General features: G+C 42.0%; 1 long non-coding RNA gene across 1 annotated transcript in view; it reads left to right on the top strand.

Annotated features, from left to right (window-relative positions):
• Positions 1–20,592, top strand: part of LOC107129076 (uncharacterized) — a 99,761-nt gene extending 79,169 nt beyond the window's left edge. Inside the window, exon 4 of the long non-coding RNA XR_001489139.4 lies at positions 20,368–20,592. This is a non-coding gene — a long non-coding RNA (uncharacterized lncRNA). The remainder of the gene's footprint in view (positions 1–20,367) is intronic.
• Positions 20,593–20,887: the final 295 nt, after the last annotated feature.

The raw sequence follows: 20,887 nt of genomic DNA, 5'->3' as shown, positions 1-20,887 counted from the left end.
CAAATTTCAGACTATCTTCTACCTGCAGAACACTGTGATCAGTTAAGCTGGTTTTGGCTGTAAGAAAGAAAATTCCTACTCAACCAGCTGGAGTGTTGAGGGCACTTTATATTTCACATGGCGGGAGATCTAAAGCGAGGGTGGCCTGGGTTCTGCTTCTGCCTCTCTGGGTCCTTTGACTCTGTCTTTTTCTGATACTGGCTTAATCCTCAGGCTGGTGCCAACATGGGTGAGTGAAGGAGGAAACTTACTGAGCAAAATTAGGACTGTGTCAAGGAGGAGAGAAGATGGCCTGAGGGAAGGCAGCCAACAGCATCGACTGCAGCTCTGCAGGACATCAACCACTGCCCTCAAAGCCTCACACTGTAGGAAGGGACGTGGAGACAGTCATAAGGAATCTGATCATCAACTAGAATGTCATACTTAGCAGAACAGAGTTTCTTTGTAAAACATTTTTTATTTGAGACAGAATCTTGCTTTGTTACCCAGGCTGGAGGGCAGTGGTGCCATCTTGGCTCACTGCAACCTCAGCCTCCAGGTTTAAGCCATTCTTGTACCTCAGCCTTCCGAGTAGTTGGGACCATTGGTGTATACCACCACACCCAATTAATTTTTAAATTATTTGTAGAGACAGGGTCTCCCTATGTTGTCCAGGCTGGTCTTGAACTCCTGGCCTCAAGTGATCCACTGCCTCAGCCTTCCAAAGTGCTGGGATTACAGGTGTGTAATCCACGCCCAGCCTGGAATGGAGTTTTCATCAAAAGATGTGAGACTGTGAAGAAAAATAGATTTGTTATATCCTGACTGGTGCCAGAGCTGGTGATATCTGACTAGCTCCTTGAAGAATTGAGAAGAATTGGCTAAAATATAGCTTTCTTTGCAGAAAAAAATATTTTTTTGCAATGTCCCTAAAACCAATTTTTAAAAAAATTTATTTTACAAATGAGAAAAATGGTGGTAAAATACAAGAACATAACATAAAATTTACCGTCCTAACCATTCTGAAATATACCATTCAGTAGTGTCAAGTATATTTACACTGGTGTGTGACCCATTTCCAGGACTTCTTCATCCTACAAGAGTGAAACTCTATATCCATTGAACAACCCCCCATTTATCCCTCTACCCAGCCCCTGGTTGCCACCATTCTTCTTTCTGTCTCTATGAACTTGATTACTCCAGGGATCTCATATAGATGGATCCATACAGTATTTATCCTTCTGTGACTGGCTAATTTCACCCAACATCATATTTCTAAGTCCCATCCATGTTATAGCATGTCCCAGAATTTCCTTCCTTTTTCCAACTGAATAATATTTCATTGTATGGATATTTACATCACATTTTGTTTATACACCCACCCATCAATGGCTAATAACTTGGGTTGCTTCCACATCTTGGCTATTGTGAATAATGCAGCTATGAACGTGTTGCATAAATATCTCTTCAAGACTCTGAGTTCAGTTCTTTTGGATTAATACTCAGAAGTGAAATTGTCAAGCTTGATTTTTAAATCTCTTAGTGGAAAAGTGTGTTTTATTGTAAAAATAATTGTTGAAGGTACACGTGTGATATATATTTTATTTTATTTTACTTTTTCTTGTTTCCAGTGGAGTTGGATGATATACATTTTAGAGCTGGACTGCCCAGTGTGGTACCCAGGATAGCAGCCACAATAGCAGCACCTGAGAGATGGTTAGAACCACAGCAGCTCAGTCAGTAGGGTACTCACTAAACCAGTGTCTACGAGTCATAGGCTCCCCAGGTGATTCAAGTGCATACTCAGGGTTGAGAAGCTCTGCTCTAGCATTCACATTGCTTTCCTTCCAGGAGTTTACCATCACGAGTATCTCGCCCTCTTTAGTTTTACCTTCATTAAAAAATTTTGTCGTCTCTCCTTTTTTAGCTACATACAAATCATTCCTTTTCAATGACTGGGTTAGAAGTCAATATTTAACACTGCAGCTGCAGAGATCATTTTTTTCTCTCTTTTTCCTATTTACTGTTTCATCTGCTCCTAAAAGAGTCAGGAATTGGATCAGCAGGAATTAGAAAAGAAGGCCCACGTTGAGGTGACTGCTAATTAAGTTCCATCTTGAAGATGATTAGTTTAATACAGCAACAAAACAAACAAGCAAAAAGAGCATATTTTAGTTTTGGTTGAGAAGGGTAGGACAGAGGAAAACAGAAGTATGTGAAAAGAATTGCTAAGTGACTGATAAATAGGCTTAAGTTATTTAAACTGGCACTGAGCGCAACTTAAACAGTATGTTTTGCATCATCTAAATTTCTAAATACCTGGAGTATATTTGTAAACATGGCAATCTAACATGTTATTGAACAGCACATTCATATTCAAATTAGCATAAATGAGGATTTAACAGCTGATTGCACAGTGTGAATGATAGTAACTAATTGTCAGGTTGGAAAGTTGCGCAGATAATAGTACTAATGCGATCAGCACACAGCAATATGACTTACAGTAGCAAATTCACAAATTTTAAGCTTGCTGCCCAAGTCCTGTACATAAAAGAAGATTCTGGATTAAGGCAATGTGGCCAAAATGGGCAGTCAGAAGGGTAAAGAAGAGAGAGAAGGAAGAATCGGAGCTAGGTTTGAGGGGCGGTGTGAAACTTTTCTTTCCCTCCATGCAAGCCTTCACCTCTTTTATAACAGTCATCAATGGGGCTCCCTGGCCATTCAGTGCTGTCCTTCTTATAGGAAGCAATTGTTCAGAGGTGTGGCTCATTTCAGGCATTAATCTCTGCTGAATGGCGGCTGTGCCTGGAGCCTGCAGGCAGCTGGTCAGTGGAATGTAACAATGACCACAGGAGGAGAATGGGCAAATGCCTCGCTGCAGATGCTGCGTCCCCAACATTGACCTTGGTCATTTCCCTCCCAGGGTGGCGTGGCCCCTCGCAGCAGGACCCTGGCTTTCCAAACAACTGCCATTGTGGGCGAGGTGGCAGCTACCTGCGGGATTTGTCCCCTCCTAATAACATTTAGACCCAACAGGTGGTCACAGTGAGGGGTGGAAATTGAGGCCAATGTGGACAAGACTGCAGAAGGCAAAACACAAAAACAAAACCCCTAATTTTCAGGGAGGAACTTTGTTGCAGAGATTAGTGACTACGTGCTCAGCAGGTCTGGTTGGGGGATCTGAAGTCCAGCTGTTGAGCAGCCATAAGGGGAAGTGGCTGTTCTTTCAGCCCAGGGCTTGCCTCCTGCATGTCCTCCATCCGCTGGTCACCAGCCTGCAATGTTAGCCAGGAGCACTAGGGAGACTTTGCCCCAAGGTATTTGCAGAACAGTGGGAGGAGAAATGTGACAAATAATTCGGGTCTCTGCCCACTCCTAGTGGCCCACTCCTTCTACACCTTTAACTCCCTCTACGCCCCACCAGGAAATATATATCCCTATCCTTATCCCTTCTCCCCATCCCAATCTCCATCCCCATCCTCATCTCCACCTCTCTGTATTTCACCTCTACCTCCATCAGTCTATCATACCTATCTATTGTCTATCTATCCATCTACCATATCTATCTCTATGATCTCTACCATTGCTATCTCTATCTATCATATCTATCTCTAGAATCTCTATCATTGCTCTATCTATCTATCTATCTATCTATCTATCTATCCATCTATCTGATATAGTTGGGCTGTGTGTCTCCACCCAAATCTCACCTCAAATTGTAATCCCTACAATCCCCACCTGGTGGGGGAGGACCTGGTGGGAGGTGATTGGATCTTGAGGGCAGTTTCCCCCACGCTGTTCTCATGACAGTGAGTGCCTTCTCACAAGAGCCAGTGGTTTCATACGTGTTTGGCATTTCCTCTTGATCTCTCTCTTTCCTGCCTCCTTGTGAAGAAGGTGGCCTGGTTTTCTTTCTCCTTCCGCCATGATTGTAAGTTTCCTGAAGACTCCCCAGCTATGCAGAACTGTGAGTCAATTAAAAAAGCTGCTTTTGGATGCAAGTGCCCAAAACAAACTCAAGAGACTGTGAGAAAGACAAATGGGGTGTGAGTGGTAAGTAAGGGTGGTTTTTCCGAGGCATCAGGGATTGCTGTCAGGAAAGGCTGGAGACAGGCACAGAGGCTACTGTCTCCACCCCACAAAGCCTGGAACCAGTGTGCCAGAGGGGGGATGTGGGGCAATGGCCTTAGATACAGGTTGTCTGGGAGCAGGTTGCACCCCAGGGCAGGCCAGAGGAGAGGTTTTGGCCTTGGACAGTCCTTGCTGTGGTGAGCAGTTTGGGGAGAGTTCATTTCCTGAGATAGGTTACTTTGGGGCTGAGTGAGATGGGGCCTTTATCCAATTTTCCAGGCTTTCCTGGGGGACAAGTCAGTAAAAGAGCTTCCAGGGAATGGCTATTAGGGCCTGGTATGACTGGGATTCCCCAGTGTGGGAGATGGGACCCCACTTTAGCACAGGAAGAAGGTCTGGGCTAAGCCTACCCTTGCACACAGTGAATCATTGGCTTAACTCGGAGACCGAAAGATGTGGGTGGACTGGGATTGGAGTGGGAATTGAGGGTGGTGTCAGGAGACAATTTCTGAGGATTTTTGAGAGATTCTGGGGATTCATCCTCTATTTCTCAAAATCAAGTCACATATTTTGCAATTTTCATTCCCAAGTTATAAAAGGATGATCCTTAATCCCAGGATAAAATTTGTCATTTTAGGATTTGTGCATTGCTAAAGACAAGCACTGTTACAAGGTACAGATAGCCAGGTTCCTCAGTATCACTCAGTTACAGAGAGATAGGATCTGGTTTTGGTCTGACTTTGCTAATTCAAATAGAATTTGTTTTTGTTATGGCTTTTAGATGAACCCTATTTCACAGAAAATGTCTACAGTCTATACGTTTTTATTTGTGCCATGGCAAATTCAATTCAGTTTTACCTGCTAAAATTTTTTGCAAGGAAGAGTAAAAATGAGAGGTTAAAAAAAAAAATCTGTATTTCATGAAAGGCTTGTATGGCAACAACGAAGCTACTGCATTTGGGATGTGAAGACCTTCCTTTCAACACAATGAGAACAGTTTGTTGTTCAGATTAGACTAGTTTCTGAAATTTACCAAGCCCCAAACAAAATGTTAGCAAATAGAATACAGCAACGTATAAAAAGAAGAATATATCTTGACAAAGTGGGGTTTATACAAGGTATGGAAAATTGGTTGAACATTCAAAAAACAATTTATATCATAAAGAAGCAAATGTACCATCTCAATAAATCCAAATGAATCCCTCAGTGAAATTCAACATCTATCCAAAATTTTAAAAAGCAAAAAGCCAACCAAAACAACAATAAAAAGCTCTCAGCAAACTGGAAATACAAGGAAATTTCTTCTCTAGTAAGGGCTATCTACCAAACACAGAACTAAAATAATATTTAATGGTTAAATATTAAATGCTTTTCCCCCATAGTGAAGGCAAGAATGTCCATGCTCATCACTTCTATCCAACAATGTAGTAGAGGGCAAAGCCAGTGCAATAAGGCAAGAACAAGAAATTAAAGGCCTAAAAATCTGAAAGGAAAGAGTAAAACTATCTTTATTCATAAATGACATTGTGTACATGAAATGTCCAAAGGAGTCTACAAACTACTAGAATTTTAAAAATAAATTCAGCAAGGTTGTAAAATAAAAGATTGATGTACAAATATTAAAATATATTTCTATATAGAGGCAAAAAACAATGAGATTAAAATTAAAATACACTACTTAAAGTAGTATAAGAATCATATATTCAGAATACACTTAAATTTAGTGAAAGATATGGAAGATCACTACATGAGAATTTATAAAATATTGCTGAAAAAATTAAAGAAGTTTTCAATAAATGAGGAGATATGCCATGTTCATGTATTGGACAACTTAGAATGTTAAGATGTCAGTTTTCCTCACATTTAACTGTAGATTCAATGTAATCCCAATCCAACTATAGAAATGGACATGCTGATTCTAGAATATATATGCAAAGGATCTAAAATAGCCAAAACAACTATGGAAAAGAAGAGCCAAGTTGAACGAGTTATACTAGCTGATTTGAAGAATTATTGTATTAGTCCGTTTTCACCCTGCTAATAAAGACATACCCGAGACTGAGAAGAAAAAGACGTTTAATTGGACTACAGTTCCATGTGGCTGGGGAGGCCTCAGAATCATAGCGGGAGGCAAAAGACACTTCTTACATGTTGGCAGCAAGAGAAAATGAGGAAAAAGCAAAAGCGAAAACCTCTGATAAACCCATCCGGTCTCATGAGATGTACTCACTATCATGAGAATAGAATGGGAAAGACCGTCCCCCATGATTCAGTTACCTCCCCTGGGTCCCTCCCACAACACATGAGAATTCTGGGAGATAAAATTCAAGCTGAGATTTGGGTGAGGATAGAGCCAAACCATATCACTTATTAAAAAGCTATAGTAATCAAGACAGTGTGGTATTGGTATGTTGACCAATAAAGTTATGATATTTTATAAATTTGAAATGGAGAGCTTTATTCCTGAAAGGTATCACAACCTGCAGGCAGGAAGCAGAGACTCTGGCAGATGCTGGAAAAACAGCACTTAGACGGAGGAGTGAAAGGAACAGGAATTTATACTGAGAGGGGTGGCTGAATATACATTTTTAATAAGTTATATAGGGAGTGCTGAATATTTACGAAAGGAGAAACAAGCACATGTGCAATTGAGTTGTACACCTCTCCTTGTGTCACATGTACAAAAAGAATAGCACCATTAGCATGATCTAAGGGTCAAGTTTTCAGTCCCATGGCATCAAAAGGTGAAGCAGAGGACACAAACACTGTCATTGCATTGTGCATCCTCTGCAGACTGCCCAGAACCACCATGGTTGGTGGCTTCTCATCAGGAACGGATGTGTTGCAAAACTGGTGACTGTCAATGTAAAAACGACAAAGGGGGTGTGGGGTGGGGGTGGTGGTATTGGGGGAGTCTGGCTGCAGCCTCAGATGTTTGGCCAAAGTTGATAAAGGAGTAAGATGTCCATTTCTTGTTTGTCACAGCCGGTTTCTGCTTACTCCTTAGGAAGGAATTCTGGTTAAAGGTTAATAAGGAAGGGTTATATTGGGGCATAACTAGCTCCCATTCCACCCTAGCCAGCAACTCAATGAACTTTTTCTTAGCGTTTAGAATTTCTTAAGCCAAGGGGGTCGATTTCATCCATTAGTGGGTCAGGATTATTTCTCAAGTATAAGGATAAAAAAGAGACTGGGAGCGGTGGCTCATTGCCTGTAATCCCAGCACTTTGGGAGGCCAAAGGTCAAGAGATCGAGACTATCCTGGCCAACACGGTGAAACCCTGTCTCTACTAAAAATACAAAAATTAGCTGGGTGTGGTGGTGCATGCCTGTAGTTTCTGAGGGAGGAGAATCTCTTGGACCCGGGAGATGGAGGTTGCAGTGAGCTGAGATTGTGCCTTTGCATTCCAGCCTGGTGACAGAGTAAGACTCCGTCTCAGAAAACAAAAAACAAAAAACAAGCAAACAGAAAAAAAAGTAAAGAAAAACAGTGAGTCTAGAAATAGACCCACAGTGGTTTACTGGGCAACATATAGACCCATGGTCAATTGATTTTTGACAAAAATGCCAAAGCAATTTAATGTGAGAAAGAAAATAAATCACATGTCAGTAAATGGCAGGGAAAAATGGTAGAAAAAAGAGATACTGGCATAGAAAAACATTAACCTTGGGTCCTACATCATATCACACATATAAATTAATTTGAAATTAAAAATTAAAGACAGATTGGGCATGGTGGCTCACACCTGTAACCCCATCACTTTGCGAGGCTGAGGTTTCAGGATCACTTGAGGTCAGGAGTTTGAGACCAGGCTGGCCAACATGGTGAAACCCTGTCTCTACTAAAAAATACAAAAATTAGTTGGACATGGTGGTGGGTGTCTGTAATTCCAGCTACTCAGGAGGCTGAGGCAGGAGAATCATTGAAACCTAAGAGGTGGAAGTTGCAGTGAGCCGAGATTGCACCACTGCACTCCAGCATGGGCAACAGAGCGAGACAATCTCAAAAAAAAAAAAAAAAAAAAAAAAAAAAAATTAAAGACAAAGGAGAATATCTTCACTATTGGGGACAGGCAAAAATTTCTTAGAAAGTAAAAAAAAAAAGTATTAACAATAAAAACAAACTATTCACATATTCACGTATTGGACCTCATCAAAATTAGACACTTTTCATCAAAAGAAACATCATTAAGAAACTGAAAAGTTAAGCCACAGACTGGGAGAAAATATTCAACACACACACACACACACACACACACACACACACACACACACACACAGACTTCACCTAGAATATATTTGAAAATTTTCATATATTAGTAATAAAAAAAACAAACAATTCATTAAAAATGAACAAAAAATTTGAGTAACTGCTTTGCAAAGGAAGATACTTGAGTTGGTAAGAAACATGAAAAGATGTTCACCATCATTCAGCAGGAGGTAAATGGAAATTAAAACCACAGTAAGATACTACAACACACTCACCAGAATGTCTAAAATTAAAGAAAGACTGGTAATACCAAGTATTGGCGTAATAGGTTTATCTGCCCAGTGCATAGCAAGTCCATACACTGAGACACCGGGGAGAGTCCATATACTGAGACACTGCAGCGGAGAGTTCAATAATTGCAGGGCAGCCAAATGAGGAGACAAGAGGAAATCTCAAATCTGCCTCCTTGAGGAATTTGGAACTAGGGATTTTAAGAGGTCTGGAGTAGTCTGAGGTGTGGGGACTGTTGATTGGTTGAAGAAAGCAGGGTGAAATCATGGGACTGAGAGATGAAGAAACAGTATTCCCATGCTAATTCACTTCCTCTTTGTGGGTTTTCACACTGGTGGCATCAGCTATTTTGTTGGAAATCAGGATCTGAGAAATATCTTAAGCAAATTTTAAACAAAAGCCATATGATTCTAAGGTCAGAAATTCCATCTGTGGGAATGATATAGGATGGGCAAGTGGTTGTACCTAGTGTTACATGACTTTTGGTTAGCAAGCAGCTACAAGGAAGTGGACCAATGTGCAGTCTTATTAATGCTTAATTATGACCGTATTTCTGTCCAGAACCTGGCTTGTAATTTTTGTGGGCCTAGCATGCAATTCTTGTGAGGGTGGTTTCAGTGGCAACTGTACCATGTTGGCAGGAGTATAAATTAGTGGAATCTTAGTCAAATGTGTGCCCATGTTATCACCCAGAAAATGCACTCCTAGGTATATTGCAAAGAAAAATGTCCACAGAAAGATGTGTCCAAGAGTGTTCATGGTAGCCTTATTCTTAATAACCCCACACTAAAAACACAAGAGAATTGATAAGCAAACTGGCATATTTTTACAACGGATTACTACTCACCAATCAAAAGCAACATACTACTAATACAAGCAACATCATGAATTAATTTGAAAAAACACTATGTTGAATGCAAGAATCTAAGTACAAAAGAATTCATTTTTTAATTCTATTAATACAAAGTTCAGGTAAAACTAATACAATAACAGGCAATACTAACTATGGTGAAAGACATAGGTGTAATCTATGGTGATTACAATAGTGCTGGTTGATTGGAATGGGGCCTGAGGGAATTTTCTGGGAAACAGGGAAATTTTCTATATCATGTGCTGGGTAATTTTATATGGGATTCACATTTGTCATTAAGTCAAAGAGCAGTAGACTTAAGATGTGGATATTTTACATCGTAAAGAAGTACTGCAGCATAGAAGAGAGAAAGAGAGAGCGTTGTATTCCAGGAGGATGAGCTCTTGCATTAATCAACTAACAGAAAATGTAAAGAGCTCTTTTTCTTCCACAGATTATAAGCATAGAAAGCAAAATTCTAAGGTTTTATCCTACGACTGTTGGTTTCTAGATGACATTAACTTTCTTTTAAAAGGTAAACTAGGGAATAATGATTCTCATAGTGGTAAAGAACTAGTCAAACATGATACTAAATTCAAGTCAATGCAAGAGTTTCCAATCTTTGGGACCACCACCCCATGCTCAGGGTCCCTGGAGCACCTCTAAAAACTCGATAGTTCTGCAAAGGAGACACTCACTACCACTGGCTTCCTTAACTTGACAGCCCAAATGGCTGGAAACGAATTGTGTCTGCACCCCTGCTTGGCCTGCTCACCTCTGATGGGTTCCTTTGCTGTTTCGGCTATGCCACAAGAGGCATTTAGCTAGGCCCTTTCAAGCAAGGAATAAAATCACAAATGTAGGGGAAGAGAAATACCTTCTTCTCACCCACTGCTAGGTTCATAGCTGGGACCTCTGGAAAAGAAAAAAAAAAAGACAGATCCATAAAAGAAAAGCATACATATTTCTTTAATATAAGTTTACATTGGAGCCTTCATAAGGAAATGACCCAAAGAAATGGGCAAGCCTGTATTTTTTTTATGCTAAGTTTGATGAAGAATTGGAAAGCCATGGAGAAGTATAATTGGATTAAAAAGGATGATCTACTGGTAGTAAACTGGAGGAACTTAATAAGCCCTATTCAGATTCTTCTCTGTGTTCCTGTGTCTTCAGAGATAAGAATGTTTCTTTCCTGCAGATATAGAGAAGGCACCTCTTGAATGAGGGTCCTATGATTGGCTCTAGGGGAAGGTCAGAAAATCCTTCCTAAGTTTTATGACTCTTCTTCTGAGGACAAGGGCAGAGACTTGGGAGGAAAGTGAGAGCGATCTTCCTGCTTCTGCTGTTTTCTCAAATGTCAAGGTGCCATATTTTGGGGTAATGCATCCTGAACTCCATCAAAAACATACCGGTTACATCCTTTTGTTGTGTTTTGTTTTTGAGGAAGGACTGCTTGTGGCTGACCTCCATGATAACCATGATTGTTGTGTAGTGGTTGTGCTGCTGTTGCTGCAAGGGGAAGAAAATGGTTCGGGTAATGCATTTGGAAAATTTGGCATCAGATTTGGGTAAAAATGTTAGGCGATTCTAGGTAATGCATTGCCCAACAGTTCTTATTATTAATTCTGGAAGCCTGGTATTAGTTAAAATTTCTTCAAAAAAAAAAAAAAAAAGCAAAAACGAAATGTCCAATTCTGAGCAACTCTTTGTGCTCACCAAGGTAGAGGCAAACTTTATATATTAATTCATGTAAACAAACGTGTTGCTTCTGAAAAATTCAAGGGTTGGGGAGCAGGCACACACACCTGCAGTGCATCAGACTTCTTGTGACTTAAGGATGAAGGCCACATGTTAATGACAGTGGGTCAGGATGCACTGAACCTATATCACAGGAAGAAAGACTGAAGTCTGTCAATGCACCTGGACAGACTTGTCACAACCGTTGTCTGCTCTTGAGGCCTAACAGACTTGTCCCAGGCCAGCCTGTTTTTCAAGCCCATTGAATTCCCCTAAAAATCATTTACTTAACCACTAAAACAATGCACACCTCCCCATCTTCCTTTCCCTAAGAAGTAAGGTATAAGCATCTGTACCCCATTGCATGGTGGAGCAATTATTCTGTGATTTCCCCTATGCATGCTAATAAATTTGTGTACCATTTCTATTAATTTGCTTTTTGTCAGTTGATTTTTCAGCAATCCATCAGAGGGCAAAGAAGTAGTTTTCCCTTATCCCCCCCACATGTTATCACAGGCTCCAAGTTTCATAGATCACACACTCAGAGGTATGTAGAGATTTAGTTTACTTCTCTGAATAGAAATAAACTTGATCTTGAGCCCCTATCCAACTTGGTAGATGAAAACATTTAGACTTGCCACTTGTTATGCACTGAATGTTTGTGTCTTCCTAAAATTCGTATGTTGAAGCCTTAACCCCTAGTGTGGGGTTAGGCCACAACAAGAAGTAACAGGTTAAATGAGGTCGTAAGGGTGGGGCCCTGATCCAACAGAATTAGTGTCCTTCTAAGAAGAGATGCCAAGGGCCAGGTGCTGTGGCTCGAACCTTTAATCCTAGCACTTTTGGAGGCCAAGGTGGGAGGATTGTTTGAGCTCAGGAGTTTGAGACCAGCCTGAAGACCCTGTTTCTACAAAAAATTTAAAAAAAATCTAGCCAGGCACGATGGCACACATCTGTAATCCCAGCTACTCAGGAGGCAGATGTGGGAGGATCACTTGAGTCCAAGAAGCTGAAGCTTCAGTGAGCTGTGATTGCACCACTGCACTGCAGCCTGGGAGATAGAACAAGATTCTGTATTTAAAAAAAAGGCACCAGAGATTGTTTGCTCTTTTGCTCACTCTCCCCACGCTTGCACAAAAAAGAGGCCACATATGTGTACAGCAAGATGGCAGTTGCCTACCATCCAAGAGAAGAGGCCCCAGAATCAAATCTACCCAACTTGATCTTGGACTTTCCAGCCTCCAGAACTCTAAGAAATAAATGCCTGTTGTTTAAGCCACTCAGTCTGTGATATTTTGTTCTGGCAGCCCGAGTTGACTCGGACACTACTTAAATTGTCACTCGGTAATTTCAGGTTTAAAACAGCTTATTTTGATGACCTAGTCTCTTTCAGATAAATAATCAGTCTTTTGGCATTTCTCCCTACTTCCCCCTTCTTCCTTCTTTTCCTATGGGGTAACTGATGCTTATTGATGGCTTCCTGTCTGGTAGCATAAAGATGAGGGCATCTGCCCTTCTTCCGTCTTCTGTTCTCCTGGCCTTCCTGCTCCTGAGATTATCTCTCCATCTCAACTGTGTCTGCGGAGGTGTGTTTGTGACCATCATGGGCATCATGCTGCCTGGCTATTGCTGTTAAAGTCTCTGGTCCCTGGGACAGACCCTGGTTCTAAGATTCCCACAGTCTGCAGCATCCTTGTCTTGTTCCCAATTCTCTTCTTGCCCATAAGACTCTCAGCCTTTCTGCAGGCCCACAGGGACATGTGGGGTCCCTGGGTGTCTTTTGTACACGGAGGGTTTGGTATACATGGGTTTACTCATCTGATCAGGCTGTGAAACCCCACACTTTTCCAGGAATTAACAGACAGACTGAAACAGGTGCACAGCCAGCCATCTGTCCCCAAGCCAAGGCAATCTCTCAGAGCCTCACCTTGCACCTCCTTCCTGATATTCTGCTAATCTCTTTCCTAGGCATCACATTGCCTTGACACCTTCTGCTTCCCAAGGTACCTCTGGATACTTTTGAGTGTCCCTAAGTCCAGTGAGTCTGTACAGGTCTTTCTGACCCTCTGCCTGACCTTTAGCTGCCCAGGATTCAGCAGGACATTGGCATCAGGTGCCTTCTTGAGGATACTTCTCTTATTCCCTTTGAATTCTTTCCTGATCTTTCCTGAAGAAAAGACGGACTTTTCTTCTTCCTGTAGGCTGGGAGCCTCCTTTATGTCATAGCCTACATTCCATGACCTGCTCCATAGCCAGTCCTAATCCTCAAAGCTTTAGTTATTGATGTATAAAATGCAGCTTTGGGAATTCTAAGAAATTCATTTTTTTTTCTCTTTTGAAAACGTGGCTTTCAAGACTATTGTCTTCCCTCTTCCACAGCTACTCACCATGGACCTTAAATAGTTTAGTTTGAAGCATCCAACAGATCAATGACTTCTCTTTCTCCTAGGCAGTCCCCACCCTCTTCCAAAGGCAACGAATCCCTCAGTTTCAACAGGTGGAAGATCACCCAGCAACTAGGGGAAAATAGTGTTTCAATATTTTCAAAAATATAATCCTCATGCCTATACATGATATGTAGAAATGAGCAACACTAACATATTTGTATGGCCACATCTTCTTCAGGAAATTCAATATTCCATAATATCTTCAAATAAGTTTGTTTCTCTGTGTTGCTTTTCTTTCACTTTAATTGTGAGTTCCTTGCTCTTTCATGCCTGAGTAGGTCATTAGCCCCTAAACTGGGAGATCTATGTGTGCCCCCAATCTTGTGCTACTAGGTATATTCAATTATGAGAATCTGTAATAAACCACAAGTTCAAATATGGATAAAGGCTGAGGTCCTAAACTGTAATATAAGGAGAGCTTATCTTTAACATTTTCTCAACCTTTGGTGTTGGCTTAGGTCAACTCTTAGGTCAGGGTTAATTTGGAGGTGATATACAAAAGATTGTCCAGGAAATAGAGCTAGAGTTGCAAGTGACAGGTTAGTTCACCAAACCCAAGGAACTGCATAAAGTCACGACCGGAAACAGGTTGCCTTTAGTGGCATGGGGAGGCTATGGGAATGGTTTGAGATACAAGCAGGTGAAGTGTAGGTAGTAGAGATGGCTCATTTTCCTCCTCTTCATCTAGAGGAGTGGTTCTCCTAGATTCTCCTAGGTTCTCCATGGGGGGTAATGTGGGCCCCTGGAGAACATTTGGCAATGTCTGAAGGCATTTTTGTTTGTCACATGGAGGAAGGGTGCTGCTGGTATCTAATGGGTAGAGGTCAAGGATGCTGCTAAACATCCTACAGCACACAGGGCACTCCTTCCACTCCCCCACAGACTCACCAGTCTCAGGATGTCAGTTGGACCCAGGTCCATAATCATCGAATCCTTGATATTTGGCTCACAGGGCGGCCAGCACTGAAGGCTGCATTTCCAGCCAGCCTTGCGGTTGGATGTGACTACTTTCTAGATCATGGGACACAGCTGGCATGGTGTGGTAACTTCTGGGAGCTTCCTTAAAGAGTGCTTAAAGGGGAAACATGCACTTCTTATGCCCTCTTTCCTTTCCTCATGGCTGGACTGTAATCGTGTTGGTTGGAGTTCTGGCACCTTCCTGGGACAAAGGGATGACTTTGGAGCCATCCAATGTAAAGCAGTGAGGAAGAGAGTTCCTGGCCCTGTGGAGTAGCACCCACTGCAGACTGCCTACTTCTGACCCCTCTCAGTACACTGTCTTGTTTCATCTCTTGTTTTATGTCTCTCTCTCTCTTTTTTTTTTTTTTTTTTTTTGTAGCTCAACTTAATTCTAATGAGTGCAGTGCACCATTTGCACCCACCTTCTTACTCTGAAATGTTCTTTTTTCTGGGATCTGCCATGCCACGTTGGGTTGGGGCTACACTCCTGGAGGGACTGAATAGAGTAGAGCAAGGAGTAGAGCAGGCCAGGGAAGGGCATGGGAAAGAAGAAAAATAAAGGTGGAAATGAGCTAAGAACCAGAAGGGGGCTGAACACAGGCTTCATCTCTTTTGGCAGGCTTTGCCTAGGGTTGTCCTGGAGCAAGACCGGTCTCCACAGCCAGGCTTTTCACATTTTATACAGCATCATTCTGTCTGCAACCACATCCCAGGATCCTTTGCAGCTAAGGTATATCAACACCTGACCAGGCTCGGTAGCTTTGACTGACACACAACAGGGGCTAATAGAAGATCTGGCCATGGCTCTTGTTAATGGTTAATGTCCTGGGTGAAGAGCTAAGACAATCTGGTGCTGCTAGGCATATTTAATTGTGAGAATCCGTAATTAGCCACAAGTTCAAACATAGATAAAGCTTGTGGTCCTAAACCTCAGCAAACAGTAATGCAAGGAGAGTTTATTATTATCATTATTATTATTTTTTGAGACAGCGTCTCACTCTGTCGCTCAGGCTGGAGTGCAGTGGTGCAATCTTGGCTCACTGTAACCTCCCCTTCCCAGGTTAAGCAATTCTCCTGCCTCAGCCTCCCAAGTAACTGGAATTACAGGCACATGGCACTACACCCAGTTAATTTTTGTATTTTTAGCTAGTCTTGAACTCCTGACCTCAGAAGATCCTCCTGCCTTGGCCTCCCAAAGTGCTGGGATTATAGGCATAAGCCACCGTGCCCAGCCAGGAGAGCTTATCTTTAACATCTTCTTGACTTTTGGTGTTGGCTCTGTCCCCAACTCCCTGAAATCTCAGTGCCCTCAAGTGAGTCTTGGGTTTCCTGTAGCCTTTGTGGTAACACTCCCCTCTGTATGCTCTTTGCTAGCACCAACTCCTCTCTGCGTCTTACCAGCCTTCCCTCTTGGACACATTCCTCATTCCTCTAAAATTCTTTCTTCGCTAGATGATAATAGCTAAGGCACCAATAATTTCTAATTGGTTGAAATGTTGAGGTACTTGTTTCCTAGGACTGATGTAACAAAGCATCACAGATGGGGTGGCTTAAACAATGGAAATTGATTATCTCACAGTTCTGGAGGCCAGAAGTCTAAAATCAAGGCGTTGGCAGTGGGGGTTCTTCCTGAGACTGTGAGGGAGGATCTGTCCCAGGCCTTGCTTCCAGCGTCTGGGGGTCGCTGGTGATCTTTGATGTTCCTTGGCTAAGGGATGCGTCACTTCATCCTCGGACTTCATATAGTTTCTCTCTGTGTCTTCACATCACCTTCTCTCTGTGCACATTTGTCTCTGTGTCCAAATTTTCCTTTGTTATAAGGACGCCAGTCATATAGGGTTAGGACCCACACTAATGAGCCCATTTTAACTTGATGAGGTCTATAAAGATCCTACTCAAAAATAAAATCACATTCTGAGGTCCCAGGGGTTAAGACTTCTGTGTGTTTTTTTGTGGGCTGGGCGGCACATAGTTCAACCAAGTGGCACAGTTACATTTTAACACAGCCTCCTGGATAGACACCAATGTCCACTGCATCTCTGGTAGGAGAATCTGGGGTGTCTAAATGTGGGGATAGTCCATCCTCCCCTCCTGCCCCTCCCAGGCTTAAGACGCGTGGCCCATGGTCAGCTCTCTTAGGAAGCTGTTTTCTCTGTGTATCACAGGGCAAAGCCAGACCTCAAAACTTCATTGAAATTCAGCAATACATACTCCCCTATCTCCGCAGAAACCTCATGAAAATGATGCTGAATAATTGGTTTTAAAGAAGTATCATCTTGAAGCTGGTCTAGTATGTCTAGAGAGAAGGCTGTGAACCTGAAACCAGTGGGCAGTGACTTTTTTTTTCAACTAAAGAAAAAGCTGGTGATAAATATTAACAATATAGAAAAAGTTCCAGAAACCAGGCCAGCAAAACCTAAGCAGGAATGTCATGGACGGCTTCTTATAAATGCTTCGTGTTGTTGCTAATCCCAGTTTTAATTTCTAGCCTTATTAAAGACTTAAGGCTTTATCTCCATTTCTTTCCCCTGGAAAACCAGATGCACATAATGATCTTTATTTCTGTCATTTTCTCAGTGGTCACAGGGTCTATGCTGCTTAATCTTTTTTATTTCCACGTGGATTAATGAGGCTGTGTGGCTCTGTCTTTGTCCCCTGATGAGTCCCAGGGACAAGCATCTGTGGGATTCAACATTGCTTCTCAGAGCAAGATTTTCACCTTGTAGGTAAATGCCACAGTGGAGGGGGGTAAGTACCGGGTGCTAGCTTTGCTGAAACAGGAAGAACAGAATCCACCATAACCTGTTTAACGCCCTCCCTCCCCCGCCCCCAATAATTGCATTTATGTCTCAACCAGAGAACTTGTCTGGAAGGCTTTTGCAAGTATAACCCCCCACAGACGGCAGGGAGAGAAGAGCAGTCATAGAAACAGAGTCTTAGAACCAAATATGACCTTAAATCATTTAATCCAGCCAGCCTTAAACAAAACAAAACAAAATGGAACAAAATCAAACACCAGAGAAGCTGTGTGCTTTCTAAAGGATACAGCACAGCAATACATAACACCATGAATTAATGGAAGAGAAGATCTGGTCTCAACAATGCCCCATTGACCGTAACCTGAGGACCTAATTGCAACCAAGGGTGAATATTTGTTTGTCACCTGCTTTAAAAACATGTGCAAAGTTAGGGGATTAAAATTTCGGATACCTGCCACGGGTGTGTTCTTATGCTGTGAAGGGCTTCACAGCCTTGATGAAAGTATTCTTGGTGGGGGATGCTTAACATCAGTATTATTTTTCTTCCCCAACCAAAAAAAAAATCTATTTGAGGATGTTCCAAACAGTATAAATAATATGTGACTTATTTTTACACCAAACTTGGAGCATTTGAACAGAGAAGTAGTAAAGGAATTACTTTTAAAAATACATCATCAGTAAGGAACAATCGTATATTCATGCTTTTGGAATGAAACGAAATATGAATGTTTTAAGAGCTTTGTTCTGGTTATTCGTGATGTATTGGCCACAGTTACAAGTATTCAGAATTTAGATGACTGCCCTACCTTTCTTGTTCTCCTGAGCTAATGGGGATTAGGGGGTTGCCATGGTCCAGTAGGAACTATGGAGTTTCTGGGAGAAAAGGGGTGTGCCCCCATGTAAGGAGTCAGCGATATCTTCAGGGAATTCCCGTAAGGACAAAAAGGACAGTGGTGATATGGAAATTGGAATTTTATTTAAAAAAAGACGGTAACATTGGAAATATGATTTGGACATAGAATTGCAAATGGATATTTAACAAATAGGAAAAGCGTTTGGTCCAACGAGAGCAACTTAGAGTTCGGACCAGATTTGGAGTAAGAAGATGGAATGTTGGGAGTAAAAGGCGAAGCAGAAATAAGTGGATGGGTCCTGACCGTAGAGAGGCACAGTAACAGTGGCACTGGAGGCTTATGAAGACTGTGTGATGTGCAGTTTGAAGGTGTGTGACATCTTTGGCCTCTCAAATCTCCATTTGGGTTGACAGTTGCACACAACTGGAGCCTAGCAGTCAAGAACTTGAACTTCAGCTTCAGATAAACCTGGCTCAAATCACACTCCACTTTTGGTTACATGTGTGGCTTTGGACAAGTCGCTTAACCTTTGTAAATGCCTTTTTGTCCCAGCTGTAACATGGGGCTGATCACATGCACCCTATAGAGTTGTAAGATTTCATGGGATGGTAGATATGAAGCACTTTGCACTGTGTCTGGCACTTAGTAATTGCTCAGAAATTGATGGCAATTATTACTAATTATTACTAATAAGAACAAATGTTCTTTCAAATTGCTTCAAAGCAAATGCAGTAATTTTCACATCATTGACTTTTTTCAAAGATTATCATTGTGTTACCAGAAAGGGGTTTCTGGATCTTGCGCAAGACAGAATTTGAGGCAAATCCACAGTAAAGTGAAAGCAAGTTCATTAAGAAAGTAAAGGAATAAAGAATGGCTACTCCATAAGCAGAGCAGTCCTGAGGGCTCCTGGTTTTTCTCAATGAAAAATCAGAAGACTTTGCATTAAAGCATGTCCGTGACATAGATAGCCTCAAATAATAAAAAAGAATTTACAAAGCTGTACAACTCCAGTGTCAGTTAGCTTGGCGAAATCACACTCTTGCTCTCTTTTCTGTCTAATGGGCATTTCCTTCTGAGATAACAGTTTTGCCTCCCACGTGTTGCTGCTACTGGATGCTTGATGGCTGTGAGTCTCAGACAGGAGGACAGAGGGCTTTGGTGTGTGTCTGGGTGAGCACAAATTACCTCAATGCTGACGTGGTAGGTGTCTCCTGGAAAGAACACTGTCTTTAACTGACTTAATGTTATTTTCACCTGGATAAAAATTTTAAATTTTTATACTATTTGTATTTTCTTTCCTTCTTTCTTCTTTCTCTTTCCTCTCTTCTTTCTTCCTTCCTCTTTTCTTCTTTCGTTCTTTCTCTTTCTTTCTTTCTCTCCCTCCTTCCTTCTTAACTTCCTTCCTTTCCTCCTTCATTTTTCTTTCTTTCTTTCCTTCTTTCTCTTTCTTTCTTTCGCTTTCTTTCTTTTCCTCTTTCGTTCTTTCCTTCTTTCTTTCCCCTTCCTTCCTTCTTTCCTTCCCTCCTGTCTCTCTCTTTCTTTCTTTCTTTCTTTCTTTTTCTTTCTTTCTTTCTTTTTCTTTCTTTCCTTCTTTCCTTCTCTCCTTCTTTCTTTTTTTTTCCTTCTTTCTTCCTTCTCTCTCTCTCTCTCCCTCTGTCTCTCTCTCTCTCTCTCTTTCTTTCTTCCTTTCATTGGTCTTGTTCTGTCACCCAGGCTGTAGTACAATGGTGCAATCCTAGCTCACTGCAGCCTCAGACTCTTGGGGCTCAAATGATCCTGTCACCTCAGCCTCCTGAGTAACTGGAACTACAGGTTTACGCTATCACACCCAACTAATTTTAAAAGTTTTTGTAGAGATGGGATCTCACTATGTTGCCTAGGCTAGTCTTGAACTCTTGGCCTCAAGCAATCCTCCTGCCTCAGCCTCTCAAAGTGCTGGGATTACAACCACTCTGCCTGGACCATTTTTTTTCTTTAGGGAGCTGGGGTGAGTGTTTTGCATTTTCCTTTCCTCTCCTCTACTGTCAGCCTGGCTTCTGTTAGCCCTGCTGTGTCTGGACGACCAGGAAATCCCAGCCTAGAAGACTACCTAGAAGCTCCTTCTTGGCCAGAGAGGAGGACTGAGAACATCATAGCAAAGGGCTCCTGTTCTGAGCATAAGCAGAACCCGCCTTAGACCTAACTTCCTGCTCTTCCTCTATGACAGCCTCGAGGTCTTTAGGAAAAGTGTGACTCTGGAGCAGAGCCCTGGAGCCCTGGTGGCAGGTGGATGAATCTGCTTCCCGCCTGGATGCTGCTAGTCCTTTCTCCAGGCTCTGCGACTGAAAAGTTTTACTTGGCAAAAGCTACTTCTGCTCAGAACTCTAGAAATCAGATCTCGGCCCACCCCTTTCAGGTAAGGATCTTCTTAAAATTGATGCTTGACCCAACTAAATTTATTACACTCTAATCCCTCTTGACCTTGTAAAATCATATGTATATATTTTGAGATGAAGTCTTGCTCTGTTGCCCAGGCTGGAGTGCAGTGGTGTGATCTCAGCTCACTGCAACCTCTGCTTCCTAGGTTCAAGTGATTCTCCTGCCTCAGCCTCCCAAGTAGCTGGGACTTATAGGCACACACCATCACGCCTGGCTAATTTTTGTATTTTTAATAGAGATGGGGTTTCACCATGTTGCCCAGACTAGTCTCAAACTCCTGAGCTCAAGTGATCTACCCACTTCAGCCT

Source organism: Macaca fascicularis, chromosome 3 (assembly GCF_037993035.2).
Source record: "Macaca fascicularis isolate 582-1 chromosome 3, T2T-MFA8v1.1".
Lineage (NCBI taxonomy): Eukaryota > Metazoa > Chordata > Mammalia > Primates > Cercopithecidae > Macaca > Macaca fascicularis.
The sequence above is the reverse complement of the archived record's forward strand: the minus strand, read 5'-3'. Positions and strand labels throughout refer to the sequence as shown.